The sequence below is a fragment of the Macrobrachium nipponense genome, chromosome 29, assembly GCF_015104395.2.
Source record: "Macrobrachium nipponense isolate FS-2020 chromosome 29, ASM1510439v2, whole genome shotgun sequence".
Classification (NCBI taxonomy): domain Eukaryota; kingdom Metazoa; phylum Arthropoda; class Malacostraca; order Decapoda; family Palaemonidae; genus Macrobrachium; species Macrobrachium nipponense.
Window position 1 is genome coordinate 10,794,720 of NC_061092.1, and position 22,840 is coordinate 10,817,559.

The following is a 22,840-nucleotide window of genomic DNA, read 5'->3' on the forward strand; positions in this document are numbered from 1 at the left end:
TACAAAAATTCTCTCAATTCTTCTAATGACTTGTATACAATCAACTCTGTAAATTCTGCCATTATTTTCAATAAAACATGTTTGAAAGGTCTGTTTCCAGCATGCGCAAATAATAATAATAATAATAATAATAATAATAATAATAATAATAATAATAATAATAATAATAACATCCCTTGTTTCAGCTCAGTGTCACACACTGAGATAAACAATGCACAAACATGATAGTACACAAACTTAATATTAGTACACGGGATAAGAAGTTATAACAATAAACGGCTGAAACCAAACAGTTGCATAATAATAATAATATGGAGGAGGAGGAGGAGGAGGAAGAGGCGGCAGGATGCAACCCGGAACCCCACTCTATAAGTACCTCCCAGTCGAATTGGAGGACTGTGATAAAAAAAAAAATAACAATAATAATACCACAATCTTAATCACCGTTAGAGGCAGAACACAGTCGGTGTTTGGTGAAAAATATCATTAATCAAAGCAAACTACATTAAAATCCTAAACAACTTTCTTAAGGCGAACTTTAGACCAATATCTCAAAGACACAAGAGGGAGGACGTACCAAAGAACAGTTCCACTTCGGGGATTCGCAGGTGGCCAAGACGGCGATGCTCTGGTCCCTGGAGGCCCAAGACGCCCACACCACCGTCGTGTTCGCCCAGCCCACGTTGATGAGGTAATGGGACCTACGTGGGCGTAGCAGAGAAGAGTTTCGGCCATCAAAGGAGGTAAATTGTTAAGCTTAAGACTAACTGCTGACAGATGACTCTATCGATGCGAGAATAATGTTACTTAATAATATTGAATATCTACATACATTATGTATATGCATTTATACGTATGAATATATATATATATATATATATATATATATATATATATATATATATATATATATATATATATATCAATTACAAATAGAGATTTATTATATGTAGATATGTATTCGCATTTAAAAAGTTCTTATACACCTCCCAAAGAGCTTAGTGTCAATTTCATATTCTAATTCTGGGTGGGTTACAAGTGGATGGGTTATAAGGCTGGAATGCCTCATAGGAAATTATCTTCTATCCTGAATTTCTGATACAGGCTAAAGATCTTTATTTAATTCTGTAACAACACTGGTATATTTCTATCAAAATTAGAATTCTAACAGGAATACAATATCAGGATATCTAACAAAAAAGATATAAATGTAATTCTAAACCATTTTTTATTTTTGCAAACTTTGCAACGCCCAAGAACATTTTCATGGCTTTATAATATTAATATTCGACCTTCCACCTGATACCATATGGTGAGCCTCTCGTTTTTTGTCATTTTGTCACCTACAACCGGAAGACAATAGAGGAAACGTGAACACAAAGATAACCTAAAAAGTAATAGCCACTAAAGTCATGAAAAAATCAACATCATCTCCGCTCTGGAAATAAATAAAAGAAAAAATGCCTAAATAACTGATACTGACGAAAAGATAGTAAAGAAACGACCAATAAATCAATTCAAACCAAGTTGCCACCTGCATATGGACCCCCCTTTTCAGGAGTAAACCAGTGATTTAAAGGTCAATATTAACGAATAAATGAAATCTAAAGCTTTCCTTTTATTAACAGGAAAAAAATTCTTGGTAACGTTTTGCTTTCGTTTGGAAATGTGGAACAAGAATCTGAAATGAATTTAATAATGTTGAAAATAAGAGAGATACGCAATGTCCTCGCTTTTAGTTCTCCAGAGGTACGTAATGCCCTCGCTTTTAGTTCTCCAGAGGTACGTAATGCCCTCGCTTTTAGTTCTCCAGAGGTACGTAATGCCCTCGCTTTTAGTTCTCCAGAGGTACGTAATGCCCTCGCTTTTAGTTCTCCAGAAGAAAGTAATGCCCTCGCTTTTAGTTCTCCAGAGGTACGTAATGCCCTCGCTTTTAGTTCTCCAGAGGTACGTAATGCCCTCGCTTTTAGTTCTCCAGAGGTACGTAATGCCTTCGCTTTTAGTTCTCCAGAGGTGACTGTGAGGAGATCCTTTACATTTTCGAAATGAATGTCAAATGTTCATTCGGGGACTCGAAGATGAAATGATTTCCTTGAGTACTCAACAGCACCTCAAAAGCGTTGGAACTTCGTCTGAGGAAGGCTTTAAAACAGTCACAAAACTACCATTTCTTCATAACCATCCAGCGCCACGAAACAGTCACAATAGTACTATGGCTTTGTGGTCCTTTGTAGACTACCAAATATCCTCTAATCAAATTTTAATTTTGATATTTGACTTATTCAGCGACTGATCAAAAATGCCTTGCTGCCCTTGAACTATTACCAATAATGCTGGAAGGTTAAAGACGTATAGCAATGTAAAAAATTAGATTAAATTAATTGCATGAAGAATGTTCTTCTGTTAAATGTAGGCAAAGAAATTTACAAAACCAACGGCCTAAGCAAGGCAGCTAGATTGGTCATACATAATCCTTCTGGGTGTACACCACATACAAATAAAGTCATCAATTTCTGAACTCGTAAGAACACTTGGAAAATCAAAATCACAAAGTCACTACGAAAAACTCTTAACATTATACGCCCCAGCTAACATCAAAGGTCAAAAACTACAGTAACCAGTCAAATATGCATATCAGCAACAACTTTACACTGGCCATACACAACTATTCAAGCTCAGAGAACAACAATAACAACGACAACAACAAAAACAACGGTTCTCATCACCAAACACAACAAGAACAGGCCGAAGAAGCAGGCGTTCGAACCTTGGCGCCGAAGCAGGTTCGAACCTTAGCAAGGGATCTTTGAAAAATGTCCAAAATACTACGGAAAAAAGAGAAGACAATATCAGAACAGGGAGCAGGAATGAGATTTTAAACACGGAATCTATAGGTACATTAAAAGCGTCCAATAGAAAACGAGCTACCTTACACAATTACTGTTGGTCAAAGAAATGCCTACGAACTGACTAATGGGTTAAATGCCATTTTATCAACATGCCCAGATTTAGGTAAAATTACACATTCATATTTTCGCTTAATACTGTCGATCAAAGAAATTAATTTGGACTTACTTAAGGTCTAAATGTGATTAATGGGTCCAAAGATATGATCGCTGCAAATTAATTGCATAACACTGGAATTGAGAAAACGCCTGAACTAATAGTCATATTATCTACAACTTGGATGAAAATCTGCTAAATAGCTCGGACATATTTTGAGAAATAATGAATACAAAGAAGTACATGCTCATGTCACCAATGTTTTTTTTATGAATTCATTTAACTTTAGAATTAAATTTCCATGTAATCTTTTTATAATTACGTTAATGATTTTTACTCTCACGAGTTCTCTCTTCGTCTCTTATTACAAATTTTTCTCTTTCTCTTTCAAATCGACTTCATACGACGTTTTCTCACGACACCATTTATAATATGATTATTTATTGTTCTTAATATTTTTTCTCTTCTCAATTATTTCCCGCTTTTTCTGCTGATAAAAAGGTTTCTATTTGCAATAATACGAATCTATCTCTCTTTCTCTTAAAGCAACGTTTTCTCTTTATCTCTTCAGTCACTCCACACGAATTTTCGTTTCAAAAGATTTTCTATTTAAAACACGAGCGTCGTCTCAAATCAATGCAAAACGGGGCAATTTCCACGGCACTGGTAAACATTAAAATAAATAAATAAAAAAAAAACAGAAAAATAGAGGAGTTAGAACAAGAACGAGCAACACCAAAATTAAGACAATTAAGTAAAACAATGATAAAAAAAACAACAACATCGATGCAGAGCCGGGATAGGCAAGCACAAAAAATATATAATATATATATATATCATAGTCACCAACACGGACAGATCTACTGACTGAACATGACAGCAAGGACAACAAACAAAAACAAAGAAAGTAAGAAAGAAAGGACAGAAAGTAAAGGAAGCTAGCAAGGAGCTCAAAAAAAATAAATTTTTTTTTTAAATAACTTTTATCAACATCGACCATTACTAAGACATCTCTCTGGACCATAAAACAAACACACCTAGATCTCACCCATTTCTAGCGCCTTCTAGATTCGCGGGAGCCCTCCGGCTAACGTTGGAGACGAGTCACTAGACATGATGGAAAACAATAGTCCAGTCAGGCTTCAGAATAGTATATATATATTTGGTTTGGCTTGACTGGGATAGGATAGAGCCAGTCGCCGGCCCCCACCCCACCGAAGAGAGACAGAGTGGAATCTAGTCAGTCAAAGAGGTACAGGGGCGGAGAAGTGAAATGCAACAGAATGGAAGAGAATGGGGCATCCCCTCTTGCTCTCTATAACAACTTAGTAAGCCTGTTCTTAAGCCGACAGATACATTCACAAAGACTACAGAAGAAGAAAGGATGAAATAAAGCAGAAGGAGAAGAGAACGGGCAGACCCTCTTGCTATCTTTCATTTGATTAATGAAAAAATTGTCCATAGAATTTGATGAGGAAAAATTGGTTCTGAATGAACAGACTTTTTTTTTCTACCTACTCATATGTGAGTTTTGTTTCAGTGAAAATGACAAGAAATGCAGTAGCGTGGAATAACACATTTTGACAGATGTAGTTCTACCATTCACCCATCATGGAAGTGTGGCCACAATGTGAAGTGAGGTTGTACGTATGGATACATACAAACATACATAGCAGGAAAGTGTATGTGTGTGCAACAACTAGAAGGCCCCCATGAGAAGTGTATACCTTATGAATAAACCACAATATAATCCATGTATACTTCGACTGTAGGAAAAGTCCTCTTCCCACTAGAAGTTAAAAAAAAAACTTAAGAGAAAATACACATTTATTAAGTTTATGAGTCCTGACTGTATGCTTGAAGTACTCTTAAATTACCAATAGGAAGGACAAGAGGAAAGATCATGAAACTAAAAACAAATCGAGAGAGGACAAAAGAGGAGAAAGAGTCATTAAATGGCTGGAAAAAAATTGAGAATATATAAAAGGCAAAAAGTGGCCCACTTACTCTGTTATCGGGGACGGAGGGACCAGTCTCGTCCTCTTCTGGAAGGACTTCGCGGTCATGTCGTAGATCCAGACGGCCACCTCCGGGATGTGGGTGCTTACCTGCCCAGGTAAACAAAGAGTTAGTAGGGTCTCCTAGAGGAAAATAAAGAGGTAATTCATGAGTTAGTTGGTCCTCCATGAGGCAAATTAAGGAGGTAATTCATGAGAAATTTTGTTGTACATGAGGAATATAAGGAGGTAAACAAAAATTAGTTGGTCCTCCATCAGGAAAATTAAGGAGGTAATTCATGAGAAATTTTGTTGTACATGAGGAATATAAGGAGGCAAACAATAATTAGTTGGTCCTCCATCAGAAAAATTAAGGAGGTAATTCATGAATTAGTTGGCCTTCCATGAGGAAAATAAAGAGGTAATTCATGAGATAGTTGGCCCTCCATGAGGAAAATTAAGGAGGTAATTCATGAATTAGTTGGTCTGCCATGAGGAAAATAAAGCAGGTCATTCATGAATTAGCTGGCCCTCCGTGAGGAAAATTAAGGAGGTAATTCATGAGATACTTGGCCCTCCATGAGGAAAATAAAGAGGTAATTCACGACAAAAATTAAGGGGGCTCATTCTCGGATAATTTCATCCTTCATGAGGAAAATGAGGTGACAAGTAATGAGTCAGTGCAGCATTCTTGAGGAAAATAGGTCACGATATCTATATATAAAAAAAAATGATTTCGTTGACAAAATCTTCCTCATGAAGAAAATGAGCAATAATATCTAGACCAATAGGTGGGGAAAATCCTTTATGAACCTCATAAGCAATAATATCTAGACCAATAGGTGGGGAAAATACTTTATGGAAACTCAATAAAGGGGCCTAAAATATCCTTTTAGAACAATAGGTGGAAAATACTTGATGAACTCTATGAGCAATAATACTCGACCAAAGGTTTTAGGGAAAATACGTTATGAACCTCATAAGACTAAATATCTAGACCATGAAGTTGGGAAAAATCTTGATGAACTCATAAGCAATAATATCTAGACCAATAGGTGGGGAAAATACTTTATGAACCTCATGAGCAATAATATCTAGACCAGAAGTTGGGGAAAATTCTTGATGAACCTCATAAGCAATAATATCTAGACCAATAGGTGGGGAAAATACTTGATGAACCTCATGAGCAATAATATCTAGACCAGAAGTTGGGGGGAAATACTTTATTAACCTCAAATGAGAGCATGAACGGCCATTTTCAAATCGGCTTCATTAAAACGATGAAAATAGATAACAAGAGGAGAAAAACAGAGGCAATAAAAGAATTAGGTCAACTAAACGAGAAAAATGAATAACATCATCATGAGGCAAACAGAGTAACTGATGAATCGGACCGCCAACACAAGAGTAAACAAGTCTTTGTTTATTAGTTGTTTACTTCTGTAATCTCACATAGATAAACATTCCTTTTAATGCCAGTTTCACGTATGCAGGTTAGTGACCCTTCAGGCTTCTATAATAATAATAATAAAAATAATAACTTTTTAATAATTAATTAATAATAATCATAATAATAATAATAATAATAATAATAATAATAATAATAAAAATAATAATAAAATACAGTTTTTCGACATACGTTCGTCTGTCCATTAAATAATAATAATAATAATAATAATAATAATAATAATAATAATAATAATAATAATAATAATAATAATAATAATAATAATAATAATAATAATTACAGTTTTTCGACATTGCATCGTCAGCGAAAAACTCGAGATCGGTCCCGCCGTAGGGCAGAATGGTTTAGGGTATTTATACCCGTTTACAGAAAAATCCATTTCGCCTCTGTTGACCTAAGCAGGGTATTAGGTGACTGGTGGTCAGTCCACTACTGCGTTGGGCCGCTGTCAGGATGGCTCAGGGGCTTAGGCCATACTCTCACCCCAAGAGAATTACTCCGGTAGGTTACTTTACAGAATATCCACCAAAAACAAATATACAAATATGCATACACACGTACAAACATACAGGATGGGTAAGGGGCTTCAGCTATACTCTCATCCCGAGAGAATTACTCCAGTAGGTTACTTAACAGAATATCCACCAAAAACAAATAGACATACGTACAAACATGCACAAATATCTTTGCATAAACTTCAGGACGCCCGAATGACTTCAGGTTCCCTTCGCATCTCACCGTTGGGTATCTGAGTATATGGACGGTTGGGTAGAGGTTGTCGGAGTACTGGAGCACCGGCAACTCCCTCACGCCGGAGTCGTTGAAGGAGGCTACAGCGATGAAGTCGCCCAGGGGACTGGGCCAGACGGCGTGGCCCTGCGCTAATATTTCTGCGGAGAGTATGGGGGTCACTGTCATTCAAATTGGGAAAATTGGGTCACTGCAGTTAATGTGGTGAAGATAAGGTCACTTTTCTGGGGGCCAAAGTAAATGACACGGGGAAAAATAGGGTCACTTGACACTGAGAAAATAAGGTTATTGTAACTGACCTGGAGGAAATGGGGCCAAAGTAAATGACACGGAGAAAACAAGGTCACTTTAACTGACACTGAGAAACTAAGGTCACTGTAATTGATCTGGAGGAAATGGGCATCACTGTAACTCACTGTAATTCAGCTGACCAAACTTGGGTCACTGTATTTAACACAGAGAAAATAGGAGTCACTGTAATGAACATTGAGAAAATGAGGTCACTGCAATTCAGATTGAGAAAACTGGGTCACAGTAATTAATATGGAGAAAATGAGGTCACTGCAATTAAAACTGGGAAAATTTGGTCACTGTAATTGACGTGGCGAAAATATGGTTATTTCAACTGACACAAAGAAAACAAGGTCACTGTAATTAACACTGAAAGAATGTGGTCACTGCTAAAATAGTCTCATTTTAGGATGCTATTCTGCTAAAGCATATAGAACACATTTAGTAATATGACAGCCAGTATATCATCAGCCCCTTTGCATGGAGTCTTTCACAAGAACTCTTACCTGGATATAAAATCTAAGCCAAAGGTCAAGTGCCGGGACCCATGAGGTCATTCAGCGTTGAAGGGAAAAGTGAGAGTAAAAGGCTTGAAAGGTGTAACGGGAGGAAAACCTCAACGAGGTTGCACTGTGAGACAAGTGATAGAGAGAGTGGAAAGTCAGAGGGTAGAAAGAGAATTGAATGGAGGTACAGTAAAATGAAAGAGGCACCAGCTAGCAGCCGAAGGGACGCCGCGACCAACCTTGCGCAATGCCTACAGCACGCGGCGCAAGGTGCACTGACAGCGCTACCCTCCCCTACGGGGTTTGTTTGTTTGTTTGTTTGTATGGTGTTTTTACGTTGCATGGAACCATAGGTTATTCAGCAACGGGACCAACCAACAGCTTTACGTGACTTCTACCACCAGAAACACACATCTCTCACCCCTCAGTGGAATGCCTGGCTCACCTTCGTAGAGGAGATCCGGTACGCCGTTGAAGAACAGGTTAGGCTTGGCGTCGTTTGTGAGGGTGGTGGGTGGCGCCGGGCGAGGGGAGGTAGTAGACGTTGTTTTCGCTGACGACGACGAGGGCGGAGGCTTCCTCCCGATCCAGGCTGCGTGTTGGTATCTTGGTTGGCCCACTTCGCTACGGAAGATTTTCAGCGGGTAATAGTGGCTGAAGGAGACGAACCATTTACCGTGGATCAAAAAATCATGGCAGAGAGTCGTCAAAAAAAGAAAAAAAAAGAAAAAAAAAAAAGGTAGGGTCGGAAATCAATCTGGTAAGTATAGGAAAGAGGTGTTTTTATTTTTTTTTTATTTTCAAGATAATTATGCAGGTAATGGATAACAACATACTAACACTTAAATGCTTACACCAGCATTCCATTCATAATCTAGCAAATAGGATGACATTCGTTTTTCATATCAAGTTCAGTGTTTAAGTTTAATTATGGTTCGGAATCTGGTTATTAATAATGTTACTCTGATGACAAATTGAATAATCACTAATAATTTCAATTCCGACAAAATAGGACAGAATCTCTCTCAACAGCAAATCTAATATCTTAACCTAATTACGAATGTAAGTATAAATCACTGGACAGCAATAAGTACTCTTGGTTCTCAAACTTCAATGAATCACAAAGCAATCGCAAATCAAGTTAAAATAGGTCAGACCTATTATCATTAAAAGGAAGTTTAATGTCTTAGCCTAATTATGGTGCAGAAATTGAAGTGAAATGTGCATATTTTTGTGTCAGATTTGGCAGAATAATAGTCTATCATTAATCTGAGAAATGACCCCGAATCGCTTTTAACCTAATAATCGAAAATGCTCGTGACCTTCGCTTTAATAATAATAAAAAAATAAATAAAATAAAAGAATACTGGGGTCAGATTCCCTATAAATTCTAAAATGATAATTTCAATATATATTTCATGTCATTCAAACTTTAAACCTAACCTTTCAAAAAGACAAGCTTGTTGCACTGGCAGTTTCATTCACATTGCAATATGGGATACATAAATCTATCATGAATTACATGAAGGATAACAAAAATTTGATTTCAAATCCTTACTCAGTCTCGACGTCATATATGCTGTATTCTGCCGTTTTAGTGTATAACCGACCCTGCAAATAAAAGATAGAATTTATCTCAACTAAAGAAACACCTGTAAGATGGCATTTATTCTCATCATATTATATTTACAATTACAAGCACAGTCACACGCCTTTGAATAAACTGACTTCCAAATGTAGTTTTTCCAAAAATATTAACAAATATACTTCGACAAAAGCATTTCGGAAAGATGTAAGGGAATGACATGGAACACCTACAAATCTAGTTTGTAAAAAAAAAATATTCACGAGAGATGACGTAGCAGAATGACAAGGAATATTTACAAATATAGTTTGTAGAAACATATTTTGGAAGGATAATGTCAGAGAATGGTTTGGAATATTCACAAAAATACGCTTTTATTAATAGGAATTATTTCTTGTATTGTTAATAACTACAACTGTTGCTGTTATTTACCTTTATAGTGTCGTGGACAAGTAAAACGTAACGCAGATCAGGGGACACTGAAAATTCTTCTGCTCCTGTTTGATGCTGAGGAGAGAAAACGGAAAATGAATCATATATTACATTTCCAAATCTTGCAATATTCATTGGCTTTACAATCCATAGATATACATACCTATGACATTCGGGGTGATATTACAGTCAGTGCTATTCATGAATATTACAGTCAGGGGGACTATTATTACATATAGGGATAACAGTCAGGTTGAACTATCATGGGGTGCATTATACAATCCAGAAGGATTTATTACCAGTCCGTGGACTATTTCATTGGGGATATTACAGTCAGTGACTATTCATTGGGGATATTACAGTCAGTGACTATTCTTAGGGATTATTACAGGGTCATTGACTTATCATTGTCATTATTGCAATCCAAGGATATTCAGTTCAGTTAACTATTCTTGGGATATTACAGTCAGTGACAATTCATTAGGATTACAGTTCAGGTGACTATTCATTCGTGATATTACAAGTCCAGTGAACTATTTCATTGGCATTATTAAAATCCAGAAGGATAGTACATTCCAGTGACTATTCGTTGGGGATATTACAGTCAGTGACTATTCATTGGGGATATTACAGTCAGTGACTATTCATTAGGGATATTACAGTCAGTGACTATTCATTGGCATTATACAATCCAGAAGGATATTCCAGTCAGTGACTATTCATTGGGGATATTACAGTCAGTGACTATTCATTAGGGATATTACAGTCCAGTGGACTATTCATTAAGGGATATTCCAGTCATTGACTATTCATTGGCATTATAGCAATCCAGAAGGATATTATTCAGTGCAAGTTGACCTATTCCCATTGGCATTGATACTCTCCAGAAGGATATTACACGTCCAGTGACTTTATTCATTGGGGGGATATTACAGTCAGTGACTATTTCATTGTGGCATTAATACAATCCAGAAGGATACTTCCAGTCAGTGCCTAGTTCCATTGGCCATTATACAATCCCAAGGAAGGATTTATTAACAAGTCCGAGTGACATATTCATTGGCATTATACAATCCAGAAGGATATTCCAGTCAGTGACTATTCATTGGCATTATACAATCCAGAAGGATATTCCAGTCAGTGACTATTCATTGGCATTATACAATCCAGAAGGATATTCCAGTCAGTGACTATTCAGGTTATATACAATCCAAGAAGGAGTTCCATCAGTGACTATTCATTGGCATTATACAATCCAGAAGGATATTCCAGTCAGTGACTATTCATTGGCATTATACAATCCAGAAGGATATTCCAGTCAGTGACTATTCATTCAGCATTATGATACAATTCAAGAGGATATTTCCAGAAGGTCAGTGACTATTCATTCATTTATTACAATCAAAGAAGGATATTCCAGTCAGTGGACTATTCATTAGCATTATTATACAATCAGAAGCAATATTCCAGTCAGTGACTATTCATTAGCATTTATACAATCCAGAAGGATATTTCCAGTCAGTGAAATATTCTATTCAATGGAATATATCCAATCAGTACAATCCAGAAGGATATTCCAGTCGGTGACTGTATTCATGTACATTATACAATCCAGAAGGATTGTATAATGACAGGCATTTTGATTGACCTGAATTCATTTGTTACATTAAATGACGAAAACCGAATATGATGCAATATTCAATGGCACTAACCCAACAAGATATTAGTATTTTCCCACTGACGGGCATTTTGATAACTTGAATGTCATTTGTTACATAAATGACGAAAACAGAATATGATGCAATATTCAATAGCCCTAATCCAAAAGGATATTACAGTCTGATAGTCAATGACAGGCATTTTGATGTTCTGAATGGCATTTGTTAAATTAATGACGAACATAGAATATCATGGTACAGTAAGACATTTATCCATGGATTCAAATACCGCATAAACTTTACTGTACTAGTAATTCTTTCCAAACAGAAGGCATAAATCTAAACAAATAACTGTAGTGATACGTGCATAATTACAATATTTCTCTTGTAACTGACAATCAATGAAAACGCCTCCTCAAAATACAATTAGAGCAAAGAGAATATCAAATCACTGCACAAATTATATACCCTTTCCACCACCAGAGAAGCACTTTTCTCCATGAAAGAATATGCTTGGTTTTCCATGAAAGAATATGCTTTGTTTGAGATGTGGTCGACAACAGTAATTCTTCTTCCCGTTTAGTTAGTAGCTCAAAGGCATTCAAATCCGTTGCGCAAAAAAAAAAAAAAAAAAAAAGGATAATATAGAGCACTAAGTTTCACCCGCAGGAAAGCGAGTTTTAGCTTTGAATATTGACAACTGCAAATTGACGCTGTCATTCGATAGCAATGGTTTCCTTCTTGGAGTCGGTCAAATTATCTATCTATATAGATAGATAGATAGACAGACAGATAATACCATTAATACAAACTGGCTCTTATACAACGATTACGATCTAATGCTCACACACACACACACAAATATATATATATATATATATATATATATATATATATATATATATATATATATCAAAAGTCGATCGTAGAAAACGGTTCAATGTTCCTACATTCATCCGCGCATGCGCTGAATGAACTCTTAAAAGTATGCGCGGAATCTTTTACTTACAAGCCACTCCCACCACCAATCTCTCTCTCTCTCTCTCTCTCTCTCTCTCTCTCTCTCTCTCTCTCTCTCTCAAAAACAAAACACACGCACGCGCCCACACGAGCATACACAAATAAGGCAAACCACCCCTTGCTAATAGGTTGACATGCACGGGGCTGGAAGGGCTTTTAAAGTCATATTAGAGAGCGTGTTATCTGCAACACGCTCTGTGCTACATTGACGGTTTTGTGACCCAGTAATAACTGCTGCTGCTTGCATGAAAGCATTAGTTAATTTCGTTTGGCGGGTGGGGAATGTATGAGGGATGTATTAATTAATAAAAAATAAAGGATAAAAGTGGTTTCGCGTCTCTTAATGAATGCTTTTAAGGGATATCTATCGAATAGACATCAAATATTGGTTGAAGATGTTCTGGTATTTGACTTAAGCAAATATTTTTAGGCTTTAGCAAGTCACCATTTCCGTTCTGTAATCTCTCTCTCTCTCTCTCCTCTCTCTCTCTCTCTCTCTCTCTCTCAGTGCTCAACACTCACATTTCAACTTGTAAAAACCATTTAGTACGAGAGAGAGAGAGAGAGAGAGAGAGAGAGAGAGCACAATTCATATCAAGTTTTTAAAAATGAACCTTCGTCATCCATTACCGAGCACATAAAACTTATGCCATTCACTAATTACGAAAATATATAGCATTCATAAAACCAACAGTTAGGTCATCTCACAGTCATTAACAAGTAATTAAACTATCAAAACTTAAAACATACCAATGAAATAATCAAGAAATAAAACTTTTGACAGTCCACAGCAAACGATTGGAACTTTCGGTGCCAAATAATGAATACAAAAAACTTTTGGCAATCATCAATCAAAAAATTGAACTTATCGTAATATCTAACTATCATATAAAACTTATATGACACTCACTAACCAATATATAAACTTAAGACATTTATAACTTGTAAACCTTATGACACTGACTACAGTTAAAACAAGTGAAACTCATTAAACAACAATAGAACTTATGACACTTGCTAACCAACATATAAAACGTATGTCCCTCACTAGCCAACAGAAAAAACTTATGACACCCACTAAATAAGACGCTAAAAGTCAGACAGTCACCAAAAAAAAAAAAGAAAAAAAAAAAAAAAAAAAAAAGCATGGACAGTCCTCAACCAATAAACAAACCTTACGACACAAACTGGCCAACAAACCAAGCTTTTGACACCAAGCAAGGAGAAAGTACTTATGACACTACAAAAAATGACAATCAATAACCAACATTAACCTTCAAAATAACAGAACATTTGACACGAAAACCAGTAACTAACAATATTTAACTTATTACTCTCACTAACCACTCGTTAACCTACAAAATAATACAATATTTGACACGGAAATCAGGAACCAAGAAAATTTAAGTTATGACTCTCACTAACCACTCATTAACCTACAAAATAATACATTTGACACAAAAATCAGTAACTAACAATATTTAAGTTTAACTGACTTCACTAACCAATTCATTAATAACCTATTAAACTAAATACAACATTTTGACACGGCTCACTGCCAAGCCAACAATATTTTCAGTTTATGGCTCCTCACTAACCTTCATTAACCTTCTTCAAGAACATTCGGACACGGGAAATCAGGTAACCGCCCAATTTTAATTAATGCTTCAACTAACTTTTCAATTAACCTTCAAAATAAATATATACTTTGCCGGAAATTCAGTCCTACTTTAAGTTATGACTCTCCACTAAAAACCGCGCACTCCATTAACCTTCAAAATAATACAACATTTGACACGGAAATCAGTAACCGAGCAAAATGGAATTCAGGATCCCCACTCACCACCAGGCGGAGCATACAATGGCACTAATCTCTAATAATTAATAAAAACAGCTGACACTCACTACAGCTATATTGGTGACGAGGGTAATGTTGATGCCTGTGTCGATGTTGAGCAACCTGATGCCGTCATTCTCCGATTGGTAGGCCAGCTGGTTACCTGGAGGGGGAGGCGGGAATATTATATTTCTTTAGACTGGAGGGATTAATTTTTTTATTTTTCAACTTTTTTAACTTGAAAAAAAAAAAAAAAATTTCCTACCAGAGATCCGTTCGACGCCCATATATATCATTCCCGGAGAGAGAGAGAGAGAGAGAGAGAGAGAGAGAGAGAGAGAGAGAGAGAGAGAGAGAGAGAGTTTAAGCCTTCCTTGTCATGCAAATCTCAGTGTAAGTAAACGTGCCCAGTTCGAAGGCAGACAGAGAGAGAGAGAGAGAGAGAGAGAGAGAGAGAGAGAGAGAGAGAGAATATGGGGGGTGGGCGCCTTACCCGTGACCCACTGCGTGCCCATAGGCGAGGCAATGAGGTCAGGATTGGCCAGGTCCTTGATGAGCAACCGCCTGCCGTAAAAGGGGGGCTGGGGTTCGCCGACGATGAAGGTGGCCGTTGTCACCATCAGGAGGACGAAGGCGATGATGCCCAGGGAGATGAAGATGCCCGGCCAGTTCCTCTTTGTACCCTCGTCATCGTTCTGCGGGAGGGGATGAAATATGTCAATAAATAAATAAATAAATAAATAAATAAATAAATAAATGAACTAAACTGCTTGAATTTATCAACCGTCAGTGAATAAAATATTAAAGAAACGAAAATAAACGGCTTGATATTTTTCATTTCTATTTTTGATTTTTCACATTTTTTATCGTTTAATAAATTGAAGCGACGAAACTGGTTTTGAAACTGTTTTGTACTCTCGTATTTTTAAAATTAAAATAGTATATCAATGAAAAAATTCCTTGAACTTATTTTCACATTTTTAATTCTTCAGTTTTCTTTTCGTTATTTCATCGTTTACTAAAATACGGCAATGATGTTTTTCATTTTTTTGGTATCCTCATATTTTTCAATATAAAATAGATGCAAACGAAAATTACATGATTATTTTTCTGATTTTTCACTTTTTTCATGTTTTCATCATTTACTACATACAAAGCACTGAAACTGTTGTAAAATTCTTTTGTTTGTTAGTTTACCAATTTCCCTCAATAAGCACTGACTTTTTTGTAAATTCTCTTGACTTCTCATTTCGTTATTATAAATCTTTAGCTTTTCAATTACTTTACAATTTACCATAAATAAAGAATATATATTTTAATTCTCGTTATTTTTGTATTTGTTCCAAAGTCATTTAAGTTATTTTACCACATGCCAAAATTAAACAACCGAAACTAATACAGTGATGAAAATATCCTTTATTTATCATTTTCTGTCTAATTCTTTAATCATTAACTTATCTTAGCAAACGGTCTTGTCATTAACTGCAAATATATTACAATGCAAATCGTTATCTTTAGTCATTCGCTTATTTTGTCCCTTTTACAGAAGGACTGGACTGTAAGAATCATCATTACAAAAGGAGGAAAAATGATGTAGTATTCGTCAACATTCATCAGCTTCCACCTGTCAGTTAGTTTTCAAAAACTTCAAAAAAAAAAAAGTTAGAATTTGGTAGTCATCACATGCGTCAAAATTCAACACAGCACGTCGGTCAAAAAAGCAAGACATAAATTTGATTACCAATTAAAATTCTTATTCTCACAACATTAATTTACAGTCAGATCGCGAGCAATTGATTCATTCTTGAAGTAATCAAGCCCAAATTTTTTTTTTTTTTTTTAAATAATTTTGATTTATCGTAGATGAAATACTGGTAAGTTCGTTCAACATGAATTAATTATGCGTTTGTATATTTATAACACAAATTGGATTTTTGTTGAAGTCCGCGGGGCGAGGCCTTTGTTGGACATTATGCCAAAATAGTACCTCTTCTGAGAGCTTTCTCAGGAATCATAATTAAAATATTTTTTTAAGGGAGTCACACAATGAATGTTGCCAGTGCTATTTTAGTTGAATTACAAAAGCCAGAGCAGCAACACTCTACAAAGTTCCAATAGATTAACAGGTGTTAGTTTAGCCTGCGTCAAGTTTGTCCTGAGGTTTTGTAACAATCGGTTTTTGGCGATGTTTTTGACAGTGAAAAATCTTGGTGCATTGTGAAAATTAGGTTGTTTTTTTTTTCTTAAAAAAAAACTCCACAGTCTGGTAAAAATAGTTTTTCTGAAATTTTGTAAAAAAAAAAAAAAAAATCCTTAAATCAGATTAGAATCATTGTATAATTTTTATAATAGGGTTTTCTGGTTTCGCTTATGAAATAGTTTAAAATTTTGTTCTGAAATTCTGATGAAAAATATTAAGATTTAAGGAAAATTTGTGGCGAACTATCTGTAAAAAAAAAAAAAATTCTGAAACTTGTTGAAAAACCTTTTACTGGGATATGGAAAAAAACTTTTACTGGGACTTAGAATAAAAAGTCATTGTTTAATTAATTTTTTTATCGTTTCATAATAAATTTTCTTGAAAATTTGGAAAGTCAACTTTCCTTTGTGAAAATTTTAGAAATTTGTTTTCCAGAAACATGAATTTTTCTTGGAATCTTTTTAGAAATAAGTTTCCCAGAAAAAACAGAAACAGCAATTTTTCATGAAATCTTTTCAGAAATAAGTTTTCCAGAAAAATCAGAAATAGCCATTTTTCTTGGAATCTTTTTAGAAATAAGTTTTCCAGAAAATCACAAACAGCAATTTTTCTTGGAATCCTTTTAGAAATAGATTTTCCAGAAAAATAAATCAGAAATATCGGTTTTTCTTGGAATCTTTTTAGAAATAAGTCTTCCAGAAAAATCAGATACAGCAATTTTTCTTGGAATCGTTTTCGGGTTTAGTCCAGGAAATCACAGGAAATAGAAATAGCAATTTTCCTTGGAATTTAAAAAAAAAAGGAAATAAAAAAAAAGATTCCATGAAACTTTGAGAAAAAATCTTCTGGGGGAGGGAGGGGAGTGATTTGGAAAACAAAGCTAATATGGAAGTGTTTCAGAACTCAGTGACATGGATTCTGGAAAAACAAGTGCCCCATAAATTGCGGAAAACCATGTTTTCATGAATTCTGGAAAAGGAGTCTCCCAGGAATTCTAGAAAAACCAGATTTCCATTAATTCCAGGAAAAAGTTTCCTCATCAATTCCAGGTAAAATAAATTTCCATGAATTCTGGAATTCATGGTTTCCAAGAATTTTGTCAGGAAATAAAAAATATTTCCATGGACTTTGCAAATACAAGATTAAATAAATTCTGGAAAAACAAGATCACATGAATTAGCCGAAAAGCAAGGTCTCCATGAATTCTGAAAAACAGCGTCTGCATGAATTCAGGAAAAACAAGGCTTCCATGAATTCTGGAAAGCCAAGGTTTCCATGATATCTGAAAAGCCAAGGTTTTCATGAATTCGGGAAAAACACGATCTCCATGAATTCTGGAAAACCCTGGTTCCCATGAATTCTGGAAAAACACAATCTCCATGAATTCTGGATCACATTGGTTTCCAAGAATTCTGGAAAAACAAGGTCTCCATGAATTCTGGAAAACTTCTCCATGCATTTGGAAGAAAAAAACATAGCTAGTCCTTTGTCTTAAGCAGGGTTTCTTATTACTCGAAACTTGGAGAGGGGGTAACTTTCTCTAAGCGATTAAGATATGGAAAATAGAAGTAATCACATACGCTAATGTTTTTTTGGCCAAGCAATGATCACAACAAAATTGAATAAGCCCGAAATGGTGCGGATTATTAATATGATTTCTGGATATCTCATACTACCAATATCACTACTACTTCTACTGCTATCACTTAAGAGCATAATATTTGTACAAGCTTATTGGTATTGTTAAACATCTACTTCATACAACAACTCTACTTCAACTTTATCGAGTGATTCTAAGGACCAGATGAAAATGAAAAGAATAAAAATTATATTTTAAACTTTCTGGCAAATTAATACCCTTTCTAAAATGAGTCTGGAAATAAATGAAGAATTATATCTCAACAAGTTCCAATTCCCTCCTATCGAATCAATGTCTACTTGTGGCCTTTTCTGTCTTACTGATGTTGGTCACTCACCAAATGGGGCATTTTGAACCTTTTCGATAGACATACCTAAAACACTGGAAAAGGTCAAACACAACGCTATTTCAGCACGACTTCCGGTTTATGGCTTTTAGTGCAACTCCCTATAAACTTTCTTCTTACTTTTCCGTCTAAAATCTTCAAGACTGTCGCTGTTGGTGGCGCAACGCCTCCTCCCTTTCCAGCTATTATTAATTATGTTCATGGTTCTCTGTTCTAATCTCCTCTTCTTGCTTTTGCGCGAGTAGTTCAATAGTTCAACATTATCCTGTCCTATCGTAACCTCAAGCCTGCTTAATCTCTAGTTCATCCCTCTTCCTCTATCAGCTTCAATTTTGTGACGATATTTAAAAGGGATGTAATAACTTATCTACATTTAATAAAGCCTCCAGCACATAGTTATGTAGGGTACACATTTCTTTTCAAAAACATTTAGGAATCGAGCGCAATGTGGGGTGTGTTGAAAAGAAGGGATTTTTCATCGAGGCAGGTCACAGTTTACCATGTAGCAGGACTGTTTCTAAATGGTACCTAAAGGACTCTGTATACAAGTATCGTGAAGTTGAAAGAAATAATAATGCTAAGAAGTGCTTGTGATGATCATATCAAGTTGCAACTGCAAAATAAGTGTTGCCATTGAAGGTGCCTGTAGAGATATAATAGCTTGACACAGGCTACTGGAGATAAAGAAATAAAAAAATAAAAAACACTGGCATGAAAGTAACGGTTATAAAGTATTTTGGCCAAAGAATCTTTTTTCTTTTGACTCAGTGAAGAAACCAGGTTTCTAAAAACCTGAGACTTCTCGTCAGTAAGATTTAATTTTCGAAGCCTAGAGAGTTAGAAGAGTATCAATACTGAGTTCCAAATTATATCATGAAACCTTTCCGTCTTCAGTGAACTGTCTTATGATCTTGACTCATTCGTGAATCATACATAGACTGTCGTCCTCACCCATGAAGGAAAGAATGACCTACGAACCAGCTTTCAAAGTCAAGAGTATAATGAAAAAAGATTCTTTGACCTCAAAACAGCTGCTGTTAACATGTGACACAGAGGCTCTCTGGAAACAAAAAAACAATTCTATAAGAAAGGCGAGTGTAATAAGACAAATATAAGAGACAAAGAAAAACAAAGAAAATAAAACACTTCAGTGTGAGAAGGCCCATCTAAAACCTAACCTTCTAATTAAGCACTTTGTAATACCGACCTTCATTTGTTCTCCGTCCACCAGGTAGTCTATGTACTTTAAGTTTTCCTGGGTGCAAATCGAGACGTGGATTTGAAAAACAACCCAAGAGAACCATGAGGATTAAATCCCGTACATTCCCTATATTTAAGATCAAACAACCACACAGGATCACAAGAATGAAATCCCGTAAATTCGATATATTTAAGCATAAATCCATGGAGGAATGAATGAATCCCTTGGTATATATTTAGACATTCACACAACCACATACGACCACAAGAATTAAATCCCGTAAATTCCCTATATTTAAGCATAAATCCATGGAGGAATGAATAAATCCCTTGGTATATATATAGACATTCAAACAACCACATAGGACCACAAGAATTAAATCCCGTAAATTCCCTATATTTAAGAATAAATCCATAGGGGAATGAATAAATCCCTTGGTAGATATATAGACATTCAAACAACCACACAGGATCACAAGAATTAAATCCCGTAAATTCCCTATATTTAAGATTAAATCTATGGGGGACTGAATAAATCCTTTGGTGTGTAAAAAGTAATTTAAACAATCCCATATAACCACAACAGTGTACATCCCCTAAATTCCCCATATTTCAGAGTAAATCCATGGAGAAAAATGTAATTCAGACTATACCACAGATTCATAACAGTAAATCCCCTAAATTCTCAATAGATTACAGCCATGGAGGCATGAATAAATCCACAGGATATAAAAGTGATTGACAGGCAAACATGTGATGAGTTATTTGTGCATTATCTCAAAGTTCTGATCTATAGAAATCTGCATTTGTTTTCTGAATCCACAAGACCATGAGAATTATATTCTTTAAAGCCCTATATTCTAGAGTAAATCCATTAATAAATCCATTGCATTTGTTTTCTGAATCCACAAAACCATGAGAATTATATTCTTTAAATCCCTATATTCTAGAGTAGATCCATTAATAAATCCATTGGTACATGAAAAGTAATTCATAGTCATTCTCAAACATGTATTTTTTATTCGTTGTCTCAGAGTTCTGTCCTATTGTGAATTTGCTTTCAATTCTTGTAAACTGAACTTCCATTAAATAGATGCATAACAGAAGAAAGTTACTCGTAGAGAACTTAGAACGAAGAGCAGGGGAAGAGAGAAGTGCAGTTTGGTCAAAGAGATTTTTCTGCATAAATGAGATAAAATAAGACCAGATTTGGCAACATCACTGAACTTCAGAAAGAAAATTATGACGAATCATGAATTTTAATGCACTACTAAGCGAATAATTATGCAGTGCGAATATCTAAGCGCTACAAAAAACATTCTAGAACTAAACACCAAAGGGAAAACTGAGAGAGAGAGAGAGAGAGAGAGAGAGAGAGAGAGAGAGAGAGAGAGAGAGAGAGAGAGAGAGAGCTCTAATTGGCCATTAATATTGTATTCTTTTCATTCTTTTATCAACCCTGGTAATTGGCCATTCATATCGTATACCTTTATTTTCTATCAACCATGATAAATCACACAAGGATACTGTGGAACCAATATTTGAGAGGGCTTCCTGATTATCTACGACTCTTTGACATTCACAATTTTGTGAAACGTTAGCAAAAAAGTTTCAGTCAACCTCTTGAGCTGAATACAACTAGATCCAGCTACCACTGCGAGGAATAATATCCCCAACAGACAGTACCTGAACATGCAATGAAATAGGCCACAGACTAGAGGCCAAAGATCAGAGATATCAGCATATCATACACAGCCAATCGTTAGGCTTTTTCTGTCTACAGAAATAAGTATTTATTTTAGTAAGTGGGGTCTCTTCTTTCTGTATTCCCTTTACCTTCTCTTACTTCTTCCTAATGAACACCTTAATATTCTTTGGAAGTTTGAATTTCAAGTCAATGGCCCCTGGGGCTTGTTCCATATGAATAAGTTACATCTTCTGAATATAATAATAATAATAATAATAATAATTCTTTTTGACCGAAGATGAACCCAGGGAAGGGTTCGAAAGCTTTGTAAAGTGTTCTTAAATTAAACACGAACTATTAATTTCTTTTTATATTATTGTGGACCCCTTAGAACAACAACAACAACAATAATAATAATAATAATAATAATAATTAATAATAATAATAATAATAATAGTATTATTATTATTATTATTATTGTTATTATTATTATTATTATTATTATTATTGTACGCTGGAAAACAGACCTTCTTTCAAACAAGTTTTATTAAAAATAATGGCAGAATTCACAGAATTGATTTTGTACAATATTCTTTCAATTCTCCTTATGATTTTCCTTTCTGGCACGCTGGTATTATAAAGCAGCTGTCCAATGTTCATCGTGCTGTAGGTCGTCAACGGAAATTTCGGGCGGGCTGGTGTTATCAAAAGCAAAACTGGTTATCAGGGACAGGCTGGGTTCGTCAAAAGGTACACGGTGGGTTTCGTAGGTCGGGAACAGGCCGTAGTCGTCAGGGGTCTATCCGGTATTTCTTGTTATTTCTTCTTTCTGGTTTTCAAGGCGTCTACATGTTTCGGCATCTCGTTTGGCCATCTTCGGGACGGGATCGCTGAGTGCAATGGTCTGTGTCAGATGTATTCACGCTATTTATTGCATTCGGTTGGCTTGAAGAAACAGGTACCTCACTTTTCATTGGGCAATACCTGTGACGTCACGAGCGATATCATCAGGGGGGCCGTTGCTGGTTGGCTGTCCTCTTCGTGGGCGGAGCCTCATCCTTATTGGTGATGGTGGAGGTCCCCTCGAAGGGCGTGCTACCAGGTCGTCCTCAGGGCGAGAGCTTGAGCTGCGATCACCCTAGGGTCCTAGGGTTACTAGGGACGTCTCAGGATGAGAGCTAATGCTTCTATCATCCTCAGGATCCCTCTGGTGCGATGGTC

At 35.7% G+C, this 22,840-nt stretch overlaps 1 pseudogene; it reads right to left on the reverse strand.

The window, feature by feature from the left end:
• Positions 1–22,840, reverse strand: part of LOC135206120 (prolyl endopeptidase FAP-like) — a 195,576-nt pseudogene that overhangs the window by 10,550 nt on the left and 162,186 nt on the right.